This window comes from Vanessa tameamea, chromosome 28 (genome assembly GCF_037043105.1).
Source record: "Vanessa tameamea isolate UH-Manoa-2023 chromosome 28, ilVanTame1 primary haplotype, whole genome shotgun sequence".
In the NCBI taxonomy this organism is placed as follows: Eukaryota; Metazoa; Arthropoda; class Insecta; order Lepidoptera; family Nymphalidae; genus Vanessa; species Vanessa tameamea.
Genome location: NC_087336.1, coordinates 6,364,853 through 6,381,509, shown reverse-complemented (window position 1 = coordinate 6,381,509; position 16,657 = coordinate 6,364,853). Strand labels below are relative to the sequence as shown.

The following is a 16,657-nucleotide window of genomic DNA, read 5'->3' as shown; positions in this document are numbered from 1 at the left end:
ATATGTTCGAATGAATCAAAAACAAGTGTTTCAATTCGACTTTAAGCAAGTAAGTAAATCAACCCTGCGGACGGCACGCGTCAATCCGTTAAAAGAGATCTAACGAAGTATAATCACAGGATGCAGTTTGTGAATCAACGGATTATACTTATTGAGAGGGAGAAGCTAATAAAGGCCTCGCAATTGATTTAATTAAATTACTCCATTTGAAACACTTAACGTTACTTATTAATTTATTAATCTGTGCATTTTTTATTAAAGATTAATAATGGTGGACGAAGTTTTGGAAATTAATTCGAAAAGTATTTCTTTCGGTGAGATTTTATGCTGATGATTTAAATATGACGAAAACAAAAAGTACCTTTAAAAAGACCTTCAAATATGTCTCTGAAGATTTACGCACGAATAAATCGATCAGTTACATTTATACGTGTACAACAATGAAATCATCAAATAATTAGGTAATTATCTGTTTAACATCTAACAGACCTCGACGACCCTCCCTAAGCACGTAGTTGAATAGGAAATAATAGACCGAAAGGAATTTAAAGTGAATAGACTTGAAACCCAAAAACTAAAGTTCGAGCACGTGGCTCACAAGTGGCACTTACCTCGACCGGTAGCGGCGATTCATGTTGTCGTCTCGTTCCCACTTTAAATAATACTATATCCCTTCTCGCTCTCTCACGCCCTGGTAACCCTCTAAGCGGCAATAAGGCTTGGATTTATTACAACTTTCAGGCAAATATTGAAAGGTTTGGAAATAGATTTAATGTTGGATTGGAAATCAAAGAAAGTTGTACGAGACTAGAGTTAGTGCAACTAGCCTACTGGCTTGCGTGTGCCCAAGTAACAGTAGTATCCTCTTGTTAGAGTTTGAAGTGGTTTTATCCCGGGTATGAGAGAGCGGGACCTCCGCCTCCGCGGACGATCCACGGAGGAATGCTTCTCTACCCCGGCAACACGCCAGGATCTCTTGTTCACCACTATCAACCTTCTCCAACGTTCATGAGGGGTCGGTCCGCGCACGCGCCTTGACTATCACCCGTCCCCTTCGCACTCATACAAGATGGGAACGATTTAGGGATGATATTCGGAGGGTGAAAAGACGGTGAAACATGGAAATGCATCTCGGAGTCCGTTCGGATTTCCGGCGCCTGTGATTTTGTTTATTGATTCGTATCGAAGCGAGGATACGAAGCTTTTTGGGGCTGCTGTGGGAGTTATTAATCCTCTTATCATGTCACGAGTAGATTTAGTGTCGATGAACTTTGGTCAATGACCAATAAAAAAACGTCATTAATTTTATAGTTCACTCAGCAAGTTTGTCAATTAAAGTCAACATATACGGCTCGTACATTACTAACGAATTACATCGTACTAGTTTATTATCTACAAAGACTTATATGAAAAACAGTATTAATATTAATGATCCTATACTTATTGCTCGTTCATCACGGGAGATATATTAGATATTTAAGTTAAATAATGAATCTATCTATATTAATCAATGCGGAGAAGTTTTTTTCTTTGCAATGCCTAACTGAAATCTACGAAACAAATATTTATAAAACTTATACCGGAACATGCAGCGCGGTTTGGAGAAGGTTTTAGTATAAAATATTATTACAGAACTGTGCCTTGCAGTTTTACCTGTTTTTATTTAGACTATCGACGTGACAAGAGTGATACTTATCATAACATATATAACGTAAGGCATTGAATATTTATAATTGATACAATATGCTCGACCCCTCGGACGAACCACAAAGGATCACAAATTGACATTCAATAATGAAAACACGCAAACGTTACTCCATTCAAATTCTCTCGAAGTGGCAAAAAAAAAGGGTACGATGAAATAAGACGGCAAAGCGTTGGTTTATGATGATGAACAATTATGCATATTTACGTAGAGAGCGATGGCTCGGAACAAATTCGCGAGGACGGGAAGGGTGAGTGTTTTGCTAGCATTTGACAGTTCGATTGCAGCAATCTGATGTTTCGCAGATAAGAGCCCTTCGGGATACGTGATTGGACCACATGTACTTGAAATCATAATAAAATATAATTATATCGTATTGAAAGAAATACTATCTAAATTATTTGGATGTAAATTGTGACGAGCGAATTGTTATTTGTTTTTTTTTTTAAATTCATCTTCAAATTGTTTTTAGTTTTTGTATTATTTATTTCTGCACAACAACATTGCACTGAATGTGAGCTTAGCTTAGAATAACTACAGAGCTCTGTACCAAGTAACCATAAAATGTACAAGAAAGGATACTCGTTGTGGCATATAAAGGTTTAATTCAAAATAATTTAATAGTTATTTAAATTTTATATACAAAATATACATACAAATACAATATATGTATACTGTGAAAGCTTAAAACCATGTATAAGTTATTCCTGTTTCAATTTTAAATATTATTACGAAAATTTACAGTAAGAATATCAAATCAAAATATACTTACAAGCGAGCACTTTTTATCGTTATTTTTTTAATATCATTTAATTGAATGCAAAGCAACTTTCTAGATAAAAAACAAGGGGTTCGTATTCGTTGAAGTTCTTACAGGACATTTGTAAAAAATTCATTGGTAACGAAGGCAAATTATTCGATACAAGATTATATAGATGATAAAAAAGCGTGGAGTTAATGCTTGTTGACTTCCAGGCAGGAGACATGACATACATATATAATTGTATTCAACTAACATGACTGTGTTTTTAGATGTTGAAAAAGAGTAACTACTGAATTACTTGCCGGTTCTTCTCGGTAGAATCTACATTCCGAACCGGTGGTAGCTTTACTTTAAATAGTTTGTTAAATGACGATTTAAAAGTGCTTGTAAAAGCCTACTCGAATAGAGTATATTTTGATTTTGACAAAAAATTTAATTGTATATTGTATTTGTGAAAATTAGTAACTACTGAGTTTTACGGATTCTCTTATATCAAATCAATATATGCTACATTGTCAGGCGTCATACTAATATTATAACTAAAGTACAGAAAGATCTGTCCGTTGCTCATTAAACAGAATTTAATGAAATTCGGTATGAAGCAATCTTGAACATTAAGAACATGGGCTAATTTTTATACTTATTATCAGACGCCCGCTAAGACACTTGCGAAGGCACGACCGACGACTAATTTTATATACATATAATTGTATTTGATCGACATAATTATATATTTCAAATGTTGCAGGAACTTCTCGGTAGACTACACTAAGAACCTTCGCTGTTGCTTTATTAACGTCGTATTTCAAAATTCTGTAAAATGACGATAAGCCTACTTGAATAAAGTATATTTTGATTTAATTCGATAACTCTTCAAAGTGGATGATCAGAACAGTTTCGGACCAAATATTATTTTAGGTTTACATGTCAAGTCCATAAACAGCTAGCGTTGTCTTTGCATATTGTCTTCAAGTACTCCGAAGTAATTACGCGCTCAGGCGACCAACTGAATTCAACTTTAAATTTGAACGAATAAGATGCATTTTGATTTCAGTGCGAATCTTTTAGAACTGGAGCCAATTTTGCACTCAGTCTTGAAGTGGCTCTTCATTAGTTCAATTTCATCATTGAATAATTTATATTTCAAGATATGTGGACGAGGTGTTTCTTATATTATGACACTTTGCTTAATGGCTACCAGGCTTAGTTACGGCGAACTTAAATTGGTCTATTAAAAAATTTAAGGCTCATGTCAAAAAACATTGATAAATAAGGCATATTACTCAATACAAGATTATACTAAAGATAAAAACCGCGCGCAGGATATAATAATTTAATTGTAGTTTACTGATATAATCTGTAATTGAAATGGTGGAAAAGAGTACCTACTGAGTTTCTTGCCGGTTCTCAGTAGAATCTACTACTAGTGGTAGCTTTACAACTTTAGAACAATTCAATACTGTAACACGACGATTCAAAAGTGCTTTTATGAGCATACTTGAATAAAGTTTTTTTTTTTTTTATTTCACCTACCGCCAAACAGCAATACTCTTGTCGTGTTCTGATTTGAAGGGTGAACAAGTCAGAGGAACAGGCGCAAGGGACATAACATTTTACTTAGCAAAGTTGGTGGTGCATTGAGATGTTAATGTTTAGTGTCAATATATATTTGTATGGTGTCACGCCATCAGATTCATTTGACAGTCCACCTTTTTATTTTTTTTTATTTTTATGTTAGAGGTGGCAAACGAGCAGGAGGCTCACCTGATGGAAAGTGACTACCACCGCCCATGGACATCTGCAACACCGGGGGGCTTGCAGGTGCGTTGCCGGCCTTTCAGGAAAGAGTACGCTCTTTTCTTGAAGGTTCCTAAGTCGTATCGGTTCGGAAAAACCGCCGGCGAAAGCTGGTTCCACAGAGTGGTTGTGCGAGGCATAAAGTGTCTTAAAAATCGCGCTGTTGTGGATTTTCGGACATCTAGGTGGAAAATCACCTAATATTTATCAAACAAAATTATTATGTGATGATTATGAGACAAAAAATCACGATGTACCCGAAATTACGAAAATAATACGTAAATGTTCACACGTCAAAGATTTAATACTAAATGTAAGGAAAGAACCCGTAAGAAAATTATTTATATTGTTTACTATCAAACTCGAACTATAAAAAATTTGAAATTTTATGCCTTTTTTTAATCTGGCTTGCTTAGCTTTTTGCTAAATTTAAGCAAATAGTTACAATAAATTTATACATTGGCAACAAACAAATTGGTGTTGATATAATTGGTACGTAGGTCTTGCATAATCTTTATCTATACTAATATTATAAATACGAAAGTTTCTTTTTCTCTGTTACTATTTCACGGACAAACCGGTGAACATCAAAATCATTAAACGTTAGTATGAAGCAACCTTAATGTACGACCAATCGCTAAAACGATAATTCAGAAAAAGGAAGTAATTTCCAAAGTCATACATATTTCGCTCCGCATTATAATTTCAAATTCAAAACCCATTCGTACCCATTAAAAACTCAAATAGGTTCGATATTTGAATCAAATATTTTTTTAAACATTTCGAACTCCTCGGTAGCAGAGGTCGCAGTCCATAAGTAAGATTAATATAAAATTTTGTATTGCTATCCCGTGTACATTCACATGGACCTTCCCTTTATCGTGTAGATGATGAAAAATAGCAGCTGAAACGACGTTTTTTATCAACAAATCCACCCACGCGTGCACATCCCGCTGTGAGGCATTGAAATGGTTTTAGTTCTGCACTCGATATTGTACAAACAAGATTAAATCTCGACGCACTCTCAAATCAATCTATAGACGCTGGCAAACGTTATTTCTTTAGCCAAACTTAATAATAGTTACAATTTTGTTATGGAGATTTAGTGCATCTCGTAAGCGCTATTATTTGGGTATTCTTTATTGCATAGCAATTCTTAAACCAAATTTGACATTTGGGTTGAAAAAGTTGCATTAGGTGCATCGGCAGGTCTTATTGCTAAAGCAGCGATCTCTTCCGGAGCCTTTGAGCAGAGAACTAATTAGTCCTTTGCTCAGAAAAAACAAAAAGACAAAAGGGTAAGAATAGGGTATATTCGTTGGTGAAAAATAAATTATGAAATTTGATAAAAGTTAAAATACATTTAGAAATACACTTAAATATTTTGATTTGGAGTCATAAAAGCGCATTATTATTTTATTACATTACGCTCCAACGATAGTGATTGTAATTCATTATTTTCCCAAAAAACACCAAATATTTATAGCTGTTAACGTTGTATGAGTGCCAGTCGTACACACATAACTGCTGTTTTTACCATGTGACGTCACCAAAATGACTGAAAGCGTTTTCGCGGGAATAAAAAAGTTCAAAATATACTTTAATTTTATGGCAAGAAAACGTGTTTATTTTCCCGAAATATACTTTTTGTGACTTTTATTAGGAAAATCAAAATTTTGCCTTTACTTTTTCAAACATAGTAGAATATCGTATTAAGGCAATATCATTAGTCGAGAACATAAATAATACATGATATAATCATGGATTTTGAAAAACTGGCATTTTTGAACGTCGAAGATTGTTTTAGCGGAACTTTGGAAGTAAAGTCAAAGGTTATAAGTAGTTAAGCGGAATAGATTTGTTTTATAAATAAAGATGTATTAATGAACTGCTTGTAGTGCATAACACAGGAGAGCTATTAGCAAATCGCATGTAATACGTATCCAAATCTAAGGTGCGAACTGTATTTCTTCTGCGATTTAACAGGCTAGACATATGCGTAGACCAATGAGGATTTAGTAGCTATTTCCGTAATAACTTTAAAGTCTTAAGTAAACTCACCAAGTAATAAATTCGTTTTTTCGTAAATTGTCGTTCGTATGCACTCCTCGCTTCTATAGGCACTTGTTTATAACTAATTAAGGCACAGTTTTGGCGTGTTTCCTTTTGTTCTTCTTCTTCACATTTCAACTTGTATTATACCTGAAAAGAAATAAACTAAATTATAATAAATACCTTTGAAATACATCATAAAATAAAAATTAATTTTGTAGAAAATTCGAAAAAAATAGAATTCAAATAACTACTAATACGAGTTCACGTGCGTTTAAATGGTCATCCTGGTGCTGTTTATAAATTGTTACAAATAGACAATATATGAAATCAACTCATTAAAATAATAAAACAAGTTATTTGGTCATAAAATGGAAAAAAACTTAAAATGTTTTACGAATCATCCCGATTAATGAGGCTTTTTAATAAGAAACATTTTCGATTTTTTTTAAATATATCAAGAAATTCAATAAAAATCCTTTGCAATTTAAATTATACGATTATTTTCTACTTTAGATTGTGACAATGATACTTCAGTAAAAATGCTGAATCCTCTTGTTATCTATAATGTAATTTCTATAAATTATGTGAAAATTAAAAACACACATATATAATGTCCACATATTACGTAAATAATTATAATCAGCATTAAATAACTTAATAAATTTATTTATTTATAAAACTAGTCAAAATTTGCCTCGAAATAAAGTTCACGTTTTCAAAACTTAAGAAAACAGCCCTAGCCTCAACAAATGTTAAATCTTTGGAGCCTCAGACATCGGTCCCACGCTGGGCGCCACTACTATTCATGCCGCCTCCCCAACGGCGCCAGTCGTCCCGGCGCCGTCGTTACATAACCTGAGCCTGGAGGATCGAAATGGCTCCAGTGAGTCAAGGAAATGCTCTGAAGGATTTCCTATTTGTTATAATAAACTCGTCAGTTTTCTTTTCATAAGAGGCCAAAGATATATAGTTACAGAACACATTAGGGATGTTTTTGAAACTTTGCTAAATATATAACATTTATTACTATTTTTTAAATACAAACCGATGTTCATTTTGAATTTTTATAAATTGCAATAACAAGATGCCTTTTTATCGCAGATGTTGTTAAAACACTTTTTATAGCTAATAAAAGTAGTTTTTGAAAATAAACCATTGAATCTTATTAAAAAAAAAAAAACTTGGAAAGTACTTTAGTTGTTATGTAGGTAATAAACTCGGTCGCAATACATTATTCCCTAAGTTTGGTAACTTTGAAGATTATATGATGTTTTTATGCGTTACAGCAATCAAAGTTTATACATAGATCACGTAAATACACCTTACTCTTCAACTACATAAAGTATTTGTAACCAAAAATTGCTACATTAGCGGATTATGTAATCGTAACTTACATTATACGAATGTGTTCGTTTATCTGTTTGTTACTCGACGTCTTAGCTACTCAGGGTTACAGATAAGAACATAGGGTACCTAACGCAAGTTTCAGAACAAATACTTTATTATTAATATTTTTCCTACGACTTTTACGTTCAATTCTTTTTCAAAATCAAAATATACTTTATTCGAGTAGGTTTTTACAAGCACTTTTGAATCGTCATTTAACAAACTATATTAAGTAAGTTAAGCTACCACCGGTTCGGAATGTAGATTCTACCGAGGAGATCCGGCAAAAAAACTGAGTAGTTACTCTTTTTCTGTTTTTTTTTTTGGAGTTCCCGTTCGTTCTGTGATTATTACTTTTTTTATCTTTTATGGCTCCATTACATTCTTACTAATATGTCATTTAGATAATTATTACTACAACCGAATAATTATAAACTATCTAACGATTACTCTAATTACTTATACAATTAAAGTTTGCTGACGTTAATTAAACCGTATTGTAACTACTCAATTTGGTTGTGCACTTAAAATGTATAGAAAAGATCATCTGTTAGACTGCTTTAAGAATACTTGTGTAGATATACTGACATGGCAAGTTTTCGAAAAGAAATATTGCAAGTTTAATCCTTTCTTGTTATTCCTCTACTATGATATTATCTTCATAACATATCTGTTTTTATTTTTGCTTAATAGATATGTATTTTCACTCCAATGATTATTTATCAGATGCATAATTAGAATTTATCCAAATAGGCTTACACCAGTACATTTGAATAAATATTTAATTCATTGATTGTGGAACAAAAATTTACATATTATCAATTAAAATATGATTGCTGTTATTAAGACAGGACTTAGATAAATCTTTAATATAAACAGTGCATTCCTGATTATAGGTAGATCCTCAATACGGATTCTAAATGTGACAAAGCGTAGTAGCATGTATGTTAATCATCTCATTATCATGGCGGGCGCGTTTATCGTGCGCGCGCGCAGATAGGGCACGCGTCAACACCGCCGGTTTGTTGACAACACTGTTTGTATGATACAATTATGTTACTATGATAATGATGTACGAAAACGAATTGAAAATTAAACTCTTTTGTGCAAGTGTTTGGTAACTTATGTTATTTTCTAGACCACGAACAACATGTATGATAATTTCATGATGATCGAACAAACTAGTCTATATTAGTGACAGTACAGTACAGTTGTTATAGCAATATATACTAAATACAAGAACTTAATATTTCTAGTCTATGTGTATAAAATGAACGTATGTTCGTTCTATATATGTTTATTTCCTACTAGCTGGACCTGTGGCTTCACCCGAGCAAAATTTATAAAACATTATCTAAAGCACACAAACCGTCAACCCCTACTTTACCCCCTAGAGGTGTTAGATTTTTTTTTTAAAAAGTAGTCTATGTCCTTCGCCGGTACTCAAACTATCTCCATAGCAAATTTCATTTCCATCAGTTCAACGGTTTCAGTGTGAAGAAGTCACAGACAGAGTTACTTTCGCGTTTATAATATTAGTATGGATACCATTAACCCATTAAATACTTCGATAAGATTTAGGCACAGGTTTTTGAATTAATATCGACATCACGCAATTGTTTTAACAACTAGTTTTCATAATTTTCAGTCTAATCCCATTCAACTACTGATAAAAAGACAATTTTTTTTATGGCATCGGTTGGCGGAAGAGCATATGGGCCACCTGATGGTAAGTGGTCACCACCTCACATCACCAATGATGTTATGTCCCTTGTGCCTGTGATTACACTGGCTCACTCACCCATCTAACCGGAAAACAACAATACAGAGTACTGTTCTTTGGCGGTAGAATATCTGATGAGTGGGTGGTACCTACCCAGACGCGCTTGAACAAAGCCCTACCACCAAGTTATTTAAATATACTACAAAGATTTAATTCTCGAAACCTACTACGATAAATGTTTTATCTTTGCTTGTTAGTCCAGGTCAAATTTTAAAATTTGAAATTTTACATTTTGCTTCAGTTCAGATGAAATTTCATTGGTATGGTCACCCTGCTGTGATTCCAGGCCATGGAACTCCTTAACTGTCATCATCATAGCCATGAATATTTGTATCGCAAGGTTTTTTTTCAATTGATTTATTCGTTGCTTGTTCTGCACACGTCGTTTTGCTTTATCAAAAATATTTATAAAGTTTTTTTTAATAATATTCTGTACTAGTATTATATAGATGATGATGATTTTCAAAGAGTATCTACACGTATATTTTATTGTATATGTATTTGTTGTAAAGATTGATATTAATTTGTAAAAGCCTTGATAGAGAATATTTATGTTTTGATATTTAATATATCTTCAATTATTAATCAACACGAAATAATAACTCGACATTTAAAACGTGTTTCGTTTCCTTATTACGGCCTCCGAACATAATATTCTTCTAACAAATCTAGCGGGCACGTAATCTCAGCAGATGCGTTACCTTACATCATTAAGATAAAACGACAGTGACGAAATATCCGCTAGGTTGACTGAGATTATTTTTACGATGTAATATTTTCGGTTGCCCCAATTGTCAGTAGTAAATTTTTTGGAGTTATCTCAAAGAACATTCACTTTTAGTGTTGATGATATATTTATAAGGAATAGTCCTTTCGTGCCAGAACTGTTATTATAAAGGTATTGTTTCTTCGTTTAAATAAACTCTCCGTATCGAAGTTATTAGTCATTAAATAAAGAAAGTCTTAAGAGCTCTTAAAGATCACGAGTCCACGTGGACTGATATTATAACGCTGTCGATATTCAATGTGAACTATTTTCCTTTATAAGTCATACGCTCACCTACGCTGTTTTTCCTCAAAGCACTCATGACATAAGACAGATATGACGTCATTACTTCCATCCATTACGTCATTGGTCGATGACCAATTCGTAAACTTGAATGCATGTTATCTTTGGACAATTTTAACACATACTCTTAATGGAACCTAAATTTATATAACAATGACAAAATAGGTGAGTCTTTAAAACTATTTTCTAGATAGATAAATATTACATTCAATAAAATATATTATCGCCTGTTAAGGATAAAGTTGATTTATAATATCAATGATTCATTAGTTGTTTATTTTTGACAATAGCTATCTGAAGAACAGACATCCTCTCCAATGAACAGCTCGCCACCACCACCATCGGTCAGCGTATGTTTCAATGTTTTCCAAAAATATTGATGACTAATAGTAAAATGATTCCATGATTTTATAACCTCTAACTGTGATTAACATTTAGTCAATTTCATTGTCCACTCACTGACTCACACCGGCTAGATTCATATATAATAAATTGTAATTCGTTACGTTTCATGCCCAAAAGTTACAACTTTTCCAAAATTGTAAATACATTCATCTCAATATTTAAATTATCAAAGTAACTTGTATTTATTTGGCGTATGAATCTACTTTATAAAGTTGTATTTATAACATAATAATATAGTTATGTCGTAATACATCCGGCGGTGGGCGACAATAACCCACGCAATTATCAAAGGGCTTCTAGAGAAAGTTGCTCTAATCGTACCAAGACATTCTAAGTGTCGATCGTTGCGTTATATTATATTCTATAAGTTAATACGGTCCTAATATGACAGCGAGTGTTCCCTTCTTAATGGATTTTTCATCTACACATTATGAGAACAGAAAAAAACAAAGTACAGCCATACGATTTGACGATCTTATGGTTACAACAGACTTACTTCGTGACGTCAACCGCTACGTAATTAAGTCTTTTGACTGGCAATTATCATTAACGCCAAAGTTATTCGTATCGTTAATAAAGTGTAGTGCCAATATTACAAGGACATAACTCGAATAACAAGAGTTATAAAACACTTGTACTTTAGGCTGTACATAATACATTATAGCACTTAGCACCAATTACTTGTTTTCCTCTTGTTATATTGATCTCGTAAACATCAGAATATTTTGAAATTAACTACAACAGTGTAACTACAGGCACAAGGGACATACAATCTTGGTTCCAAGGTTGGTGGCACATTGGCGATGTATTTGTGGTCGGTTTACAAAATAACATGAAGGAGATCATTCAAAGAATTCGTATCATAAAATGAATTAAACATAATTTTCCTTATATAATTATGAATGAATTTATTGTAACTGGTGATCTAACAATTTATTGAAATATGTGTGTCAAGTACGGAATCGTTGAAAAACCTGTTTTCGATTTGTAAATAAACTTGCGGTCACGACTGCAACAACAATTTAAATAAAGTATAATATATATATATAACATAGTATGATATATAGGTTTAAGGTTTTTACAGGGTCTACGTGACAATAGGTGCCTAGCTTTCTAGTGTCTATCTAACCAGTCATGACATTCAATGAACTATTATATGTTGAATTATTAACAATGTGCTATGCAACACACTATTAACATATAACAAGCGATCAATCCTGAATTTTCACGAATAGCACTGATTAGATAGATATAGTATGTTACAATCGAAGACGGAATAAAGATAAACAAATCTCAGATTTACGTATGCCACGCGGTTTGTTAATAGCTCATATTACTATATCCTATTATATTTTTTTTATGATATCGGTAGGCGGACGAGCGAATACGTCACCTGATGGTAAGTGGTCATTACCGCCCATAGACAATTGCGCTGTAAGAAATATTAACCATTCCTTACATCACCAATGTGCCACCAACCTCGGGAACTAAGGTGTTATGTCCTTTGTGCCTGTAGTTACACTGGCTCACTGTGTACTGAGTACTGCTGTTTGGCGGTAGAATACCTGATGAGTGGGTGGTACCTACCCAGACGGGTTTGCACAAAGCCCTACCACCAAGTGTTATAATACAACACTATTCCACTAAACTACTTATATCAACTTTAACGTTACTTCCAAAGTTTCTATAAAATTTCCTCCGACGTTCACAGCGCCATGTTTTTCCCAAATCCATAATTTATATCATAGATAATTTACTCGACCAATGACATCGCGTCAATTCGACGTCAAATGTTATTTATTAGGAACAGACTATACAGGTCCGTGGACTTCTCATCAGAAATGTTTGAGACAAACAATTCCATTGACACGATCTATAAATCATAACATCAATTTAAGTATTCAACGTACATGTAAATTAAACGACGATCGATTGAATAAAGCGTAACAAACAAACAAACTCGCTTTTGCATATACTATTAGTTAAGATGAAGACCAGCGTTGACACTATCCTCAACATCAAGCTTAATGGTAGCCCATTTTTAGCCCTTGCTAAGAAACAATAAAATTCATAATTGAACGAACGAACTGTTATATATTGGTGACGCCAGTAAAAGAGCTGACTATCATCTTTGTATCTCCTAACTCATCATCACCCGGTTAAGCTGTAGTGAGGAGATAGGCAGTCGAATCTCAAACTCGGTACGGGCTACCGAAGTCACATTCCTAAATCGATAATATTATCTAAACAAGAAATACTCATTCTTTATTAATTAAAATACTTTATTCTAATTCTATAATAAATATTAAAAAAAAAAAACTAACATTAAAACCCGTGTAACAGAACGAACTGCTTCATCCTCTTTTAAATTCATAAATTGTTTTATATATATTTATAATATGTATTAAGTTAAAGTAGGACGTTCAACAAATATATATTATTATTATATAATATGATTCATATATATATCAATAGAAATTCCCCAAACGGTCACGGTGACACAGAAATCATTTCCATGGACTTGATAGTCGTTTTTAGAACAATGATTTGTAAAACAATTTTGTTGCTGTGCCTGAGACCATGACTAACTTTTATTTATAAACTAAAATAGTATTATAAAGATATATATTAAATACATATACACGAAGTTACTATGATTTTCTTTAATACATTTGATTTTGGGGCTGAATTATTTAATTAGTTCATTAGATGATCTATCTAGAGTCTTATCGGTTCTAGGCAACTTCCGATTCGGTCTGACTGACCGAATTTACATTGATTTGTGTACTTCAATGAAGTGTGTTGTTACCTTTTTTCTGTGGGTATGGATTTGAAGAAAACAGTTTTGTTATATAACTATTTAATTGTAGAAACCAAAATTTATAAATCTTACAATAAGTTTAGTTAATTAATTTAGTTTCAGCTTTTGTACTGTAATTAAAAAATATGCCAGCTTGACTCAGCGTAGGTCACTTGGGATAAAAGGAATGTTTGAAGATTCAATGCATTATAATTTATCTTATTAAATATTAAAATGTAGGCGCCACTGACGATTCAAAGATTGTATGTTTATTTATTTAGTACACCGTTCGCCAGGCCGGTGTAACTAAGTTTGTATAAAAAATTAAAGTGGGTACATCACCAAATTTCCAGCTACACGTGGATATTGTTTATATCTAAGGGAACAGGCATGCCATCCTTGGAGTTGCACCAGCAACTATCTGGACACACTTAATATTTTAAATCCATGTGGTCGGTAAAAAAAAAACCTCCTGCAATACGAAATATACAGGTTCAATAATCAAGTAAATAACCAAGAGATAAATACCTTTAACGAGGGATGTAAGCAGTAATTTACCTTCTAGAGGTTTAAAGTCCTGCTTACTTTAAATAACGATTTGAACTTCGGAGAATCATTCCAATGGGTCAAAAATCACTGTACATCACAAATTAAACATGACTACGACTTTCTGAATTGCAAACCAACGCTTTTAAGCAAAAACAAGAATTAAAGACTTACAATTTATTAAAGTCGGTAGAAATATGTTGTATAAAGTTTTTATCGAACTTCAAAACTCAATTATAAATATATTCTCAAAAGATATATGATGTTAAAGCACCGAAGTAATAATCAATCACAAATTAAGAAACTCAACTATTAAGGTAACTCACCGATATATTCAGTATATCGAATTTGAAGTTTGAATTCGGTGTTTAACTGAAGATGTAAAAATGCAAAAAGAACGAAATCGAAAGTTCTTGAAACTTTGAAAGGTGCGGGAGTGTGGCCAGTATCACCACCAAAATTAAATGGAAATTATATCCATATTTAAATCAAAGAAATAATTATGGAATAATTATTTTATTTAATAAAAGCCAATTATAAGGCGAAATAAATCTGTCATAATAAACTTCCGACATTTTCAAACAAAAACCAACCCTTTATTGGATGACAGCTAATAAATTAATCTGAAACGATGCAAAATGACTTCCAACAAATACAACAAACGAATTAGATAATAAAATCTAATTTTAATAATTATTTCACTGCACTAATATGAAAATGCCAAAATGATGTATTAAGCTAGCAACACCGATATATGGGAAGTGGGAAATGGGTTAACGGCACGGATTTTAGCGAATTGACACGTCAGGTTTATATAATTTAAAAAAGAGTTAAAATTATAAAAATAATTTTTAATGTAACAGTGTATTACTTTTATAAATCATATCATATATTTTAATCAAATTGTTTTATTTTTTTTATAGGCTAAAGGGCAATTTTAGGGAATTAGTTCTTTATACTATGTTTTAAAGTATTTTTATCATATCATTATCATAACCATATAGTAAGATTTTATTATTATAATTCTTAAAAATACATCGCGCTGAGGTACAATCTGTTCGTCGTTCAACGAACTTCGCAGCTCCATCAAGTAAGATAGTTCAATATAAAACCAGGATCTACCATAGGTCTTACAATACAACTAACATACAAGATATCAAATAAAGTATTCAAGTCAACGCAAATAAACCTAGAAAGTCGTGTTATAAAAAAACCCCAAGCATTTATAATACATGAAATATATGTATGTAGATTTCATATATACATTTATGTATATTAATACGATTTTCCTCAATAAAACCGATCTCTTGCTTTTAAATTATGGCAAAAAAACACATCGCCGGAATGTTATTAACCTAGAAAAAAAAATCTTATTGTCATTGAAAAGAAGGCTGGCGCCTTCTATTTGCCAACTCGCCATGACCAATTAGCACTTGATCAAACGTTCGGCAAACTTTGGCGCATAGCCAAGTGATACTGGCAAAGAAATAGGGCTTCTTAGTAGCCCTATTGACTACAAAGCGGTTTAAGTTGTGTAACACATCCTTCATTTCCTATGTGAATAATCTTTCCATAAAATAAAAGTATCGCTCGTCTGTAACTACATTTTTTTATACATTAATCTCTGTGTATCTTATTGTCTATTAGCGATACGCACAGATACAATTTTATTATCTCTCAATCCCTATTTGATAATCCTTATAAACTCATAAGAAGGCATTAGTTTGTAAAGCTTTATAGTAAAGTAAGTTATAAAAAAATCCAATTGCTGTTCATTACTATAAATTTTTGTTTCCATAAGAAATTCTAAGTATTAAAACATCAATAAAAGGATGAATTAAATTGGTTAAGTCGTTTTAAAGTTATGACGTGACCAGGGGAAATAGAGATTCATTTTTATATATATAGAACTAAAATTAGACGAAAAATGTGTCAAACATACTTAAAAGGAGTTTACATAAACAATTCAAATACTCTTACAAGGACTATCGTCAATCTCCAAGTTATTTAAGTAAAACCCTCCGGATCAGAATGTAGATTCTAATTGAAGAAACGATAAGAAACTCGCATACATACAATTACAATAAGCGAATTAGTTGAAATTATATATTTTTCTCCGTCTGTTTCTTTGAAGCATAAATCGTGATTTTGAAGTCGAAATTAATATTCAGATAGAACTTTAGTAAATATGTACGAATACATATTCGGTACTTATTAGTCCGTTGACAAGTAAGTTTTGAATATATGTTTTAGATTTGCTACTAGACGGGACCTACCAACTAATCCTCTTGGGCTACCTAAGGGCAGTCTACAATTCCTTAAATCGTCAAAGACCCACCGTCCATAGG

General features: G+C 32.5%; 1 protein-coding gene across 11 annotated transcripts in view; it reads right to left on the bottom strand.

The window, feature by feature from the left end:
* Positions 1 to 16,657, bottom strand: part of Rhea (rhea) — a 76,665-nt gene that overhangs the window by 52,613 nt on the left and 7,395 nt on the right. For all 11 annotated transcript variants that reach the window (XM_064219560.1, XM_064219561.1, XM_064219562.1 and 8 more), the window contains exon 2: positions 6,327 to 6,467. The gene's annotated coding sequence lies outside the window, so the exon portion shown is untranslated. The remainder of the gene's footprint in view (positions 1 to 6,326; positions 6,468 to 16,657) is intronic.